The 4,127-nt window shown below is 39.9% G+C and overlaps 1 pseudogene; it reads left to right on the top strand.

Annotated features, from left to right (window-relative positions):
• Positions 1-811: 811 nt before the first annotated feature.
• Positions 812-1,629, top strand: LOC114893288 (annotated as a pseudogene).
• The last annotated feature ends 2,498 nt before the right edge of the window (positions 1,630-4,127 follow it).

Raw genomic sequence — 4,127 nt, 5'->3', positions numbered from 1 at the left:
GACCAATCATTAGACCAGGACCAATCATTAGACCAAGTCTTAATGAGACCAAAATTGTGGATTCAAGTCTACACATGGGTTACTTTACTTACTTTTCAAGTCTACACATGGGTTACTTTTACTTTTACTTACTTTTCAAGACACCAGAGACTATTCCTCTAGTCTTTTTTCACGTCTTTGATGAAAAGACAATTAGATGAGGAGAATGTGAAAATTCATCAAAAAACCGCAAATGTCCACTAAACAGCCATTGGAAGCTTGTGCTCCAATCTGCGTTTACTATCTTAGCTTAAGCCAGGTCCCCAGTCCCTCTTGTGAGGTGCATGTCAACCAGATGGCCCCTGCATAGGCATTAACAATCCAACTGTTAACTTCCCAACCTTGGAACTTGCCTTCCTGCAAGGAGACTAAGTGAAAGCTGATTAGATACCTTTTACTTAGAAAGTCAATTCACAGACTAGATTTTCTGCCTTTAAACTTAATGTCCTTTAGGTGTGCCATTGCTTTTAGCCCGACTATCCCTGTTTTCTAATTTTCCCTTCCAGTTCTTATGCTTGTTCTATTTTTACAGCATAATTATTAGGAAAAAATTTGTTCCAGGAACAATCACAAAATAATCCAAACCCAATCAGTTGAATAACCACAGTCATCATCATTATCTTCATTATTCTTATAAGAAGGTGGCAAGGTTAACCTGGTATAAAAAACAACAACAACAACAAAACAGATTCCAGCAAGCTTAAAATTCTTGAATGTTCTCTCTGTGTTAAATTCAAACTGAGGCAGTGTGCCAGAGAGGTGGGGCCTGTGGGACAAGATGGAGTTGATGCAGGTCCTGAAGCTCCGGCTGCAGCATGTCAGTGGCCGCAGCGGCCTCTGCGGCTATCCACAGGTTTTTCTCAGGGCAAATGATGTGAGGGTTGGTGCATTAGTGGGGAAACACAAATATGGAAACAAATGCTGCGAAGACAACAAGCAGTTTTTTGGCCGTCACCGATGGGTTATATATACTACTGAAATGAATGGAAAAAACACATTCTGGGGGACTTCCCTGGTGGCACAGTGGTTAAGAATCTGCCTGCCAATGCAGGGGACATGGGTTCAATCCCTGGTCCCGGAAGATCCCACATGCCGTGGAGCAACGAAGCCTGTGGGCCACAACTATTGAGCCTGCGCTCTAGACCCCACGAGCCACAACTACTGAGCCCATGTGCCACAACTACTGAAGCCCATGCACCTGGAGCCCGTGCTCTGCAACAAGAGAAGCCACCGCAGTGAGAAGCCTGTGCACCGCAACCAAGAGTAGCCCCCGCTTGCTGCAACTAGAGAAAGCCCATGCAGCAACAAAGATCCAACGCAGCCAAAAATAAATAAATATGTTAATTAATTAATTAATTTTGAAAAACACATTCTGGGGTGTGGATGGAAGCATGGCGCCCCCCTGAACGGCATCGTTGGCTTCACTCTATGACTGATGATCCTCCAACAACAAAACCACCTACTGCTAGTAAATTCATGTGGACAAACCATAAATTCAACGTGAGTGGCACTCCACAACAATATGTACCTTATTCTACCACTAGAAAGAAGATTCAGGAGTGGGTCCCACCTTCAATACCTTACAGGTAAAGGCAATGAAAAACAATTTACATGTAAAATATGGGGCTTTTCCTGTAATAGTATTTTTACTTCTTACTGTTAACTTGATTAAAGTTATTTGATAAATAAATAAGTAAATTCAAACTGAGAAATTTACATTCTCTTTATTCCTTTCACCAAGCTCCATATCCTAGTTCAAGAAAATAAGCTTTCAGGAGTGGTTTTTTTTTTTTGGAACAACTTAAATGGCAAGTCCAAAATCAATTGGTTCTGACACAACAGTGATTTTGATGAGTTAACTGCCAACGAATATACCATATGGATGAAATTTTTCCTGAAATGCATGTGGGTATGTTTAAGGGTAGAGCACTCGGGGCAAAACATATTCCAAGCTTTTCAAAAACCCATGTATTTGCAAAAATCATTTGATGCACTTTTTTTTTTTACTGATTCAAAATCTAGCCTATTTCAAGGACAAAGAATTCCTGATCTTTTCTAGGCACCTTTACTCTTTGTTTCTATATGAGCACTTTCCTTACCATCCTCAGAGAAGGAAAGTGTCCAGCTCCAGAAACTAGGAGCTTATCCACACCCTCAAGTCTACAAGCAAAGCAGCAGGCTGGGAAAGAGAGACACTGAAATTCATTTCCTGTGGAGTGGCTGATGTTGGGCTTCTCTGTTCAACTCTAGCAGCCCACAGTTGCTCTGGTATTTTTCTTTAGCCACACCATCCTATTGATTCATATGGAGTTTAGGGTCAAGTCTTTTCTCCTGAACTGCTGTCAAGCCAAGTTTCCCCAATCCCACAATGGAAACCATCACTGAATTTTGAATTTAAATACAGGAACATATAGTTATCCTCATTAGCCTTTATCTTGTTGGTTTTGATTCACTGCTTTAGTATATTAAAGTTATTCTGAATCCTGACTCAGTCAGACATTCAGGAGGAGTTACAATATACAAGCACATCTGAATCTAATGTCAATGCATTTAGTGTTTAGTCTGTTATCAGTGGTATTCTAGATAAGATTCAGAATCCTTCTCAAACAGTGTTTCAATCCCTGCTACCAATTTTTCTGGGTTGACATTTGCGATCACATTTATTCACTGTGCCTGATGTAGATATTCCCTTTTCTCTTCATTGGAATTATTCACAAATAGGTAGTCAAAATTACCATCTTTAGTACCTACATCTCTTGATCTAGATCTCTTTTAGAATTTCTGCCATAATAATCGTGCTCAGGTCATTTGAAAGCTACCTCCCAAACCTGGGACACACAGCTGAGTGCCTAGAATCACCTAGCTTTAATGGCAGGGCCACCTTCTCCCAGGTCCTCATCCTTTCCACATCATTAATCAGTGGACTTTTACCCGAAGCAACCTCTTGTGGGTTTGTGTGTGTGTGTGTGTGTGTGTGTGGAATCAGAACCCAAATTACTTTTATTTTTTTATCTTTTACATCTTGATTGGAGTATAATTGCTTTACAATAGTGTGTTAGTTTCTGATGTATAACAAAGTGAATCAGTTATACATATACATATGTTCCCATATCTCTTCCCTCTTGCGTCTCCCTCCCTCCCACCCTCCCTATCCCACCCCTCTAGGTGGTCACAAAGCACCGAGCTGATCTCCCTGTGCTATGCGGCTGCTTCCCACTAGCTATCTGTTTTACGTTTGGTAGTGTATATATGACCATGCCACTCTCTCGATTTGTCAAGCACTTGTCACATTCTATAGAAAAAATAAAAAGCAATAGACACTAACTATGATTTCTATTGATACCAAGCTAGGTAAAAAAATATGGAAAATACTTTCCTAATAAAAGATTATATAGACCAAAGGCAAGAGAGTACTACTTCCTCCATTTTATATTCCATCCAAGAGTCTCATCCATTGTGTTAACAATACCTGTGAGATGGTTCTTGTTTTCTATGTTCCATTGTCAAATTAATCTTGTTCATCACCTCTAAGTATTTGTATGCAGACTATAAATTTAGCGAAGGTGGGAGTTTTGACTTGCCTCCACAAGCCCCGTGCTGAATGTGGTACCTAGTATATGTTAGAAGGCCAATAAGTGTTTAATGAATGATGAATGTGAGATTTAAACACTATTTCTTATTGTTTTTTCCAAGAAGTATTAAGTTCTTCCACTGTCATAGTTTGTATATAAAAGCAGTTTGAATAAGAATGAACAATTTGCTGTGTGTATCAGATTTAATTTTCTGAATTTGGTAAATCAGAAGAATTTACTTTGAAATCAAAGGTGGGAGTTACTGATTTTCAATCTCTCTCATCTCTCCCCATCTCTCTTCATCTTGAGACACACACGCGAACACACACACACAAACAACGGAGGAAGTTTAGTGAGCGTATTATTTTGTTCAGTAACAGAAAGGGATTTGCACACAGAGCTATCCAGACTGTCCCTTCGTTCCCTCTCATGTACAAGAATATTTTTTGCTCAATGGGTGGTATGGGTTATGCCAGAGCTCTGGAATCAAAGAGGAGCAAAGGGCCTCCCATAAAA

The sequence above is a fragment of the Monodon monoceros genome, unplaced genomic scaffold (genome assembly GCF_005190385.1).
Source record: "Monodon monoceros isolate NGI ecotype Baffin Bay Population unplaced genomic scaffold, NGI_Narwhal_1 Super_Scaffold_12, whole genome shotgun sequence".
Taxonomy (NCBI): Eukaryota; Metazoa; Chordata; class Mammalia; order Artiodactyla; family Monodontidae; genus Monodon; species Monodon monoceros.
This window is presented reverse-complemented; position numbering and strand designations above follow the sequence as displayed.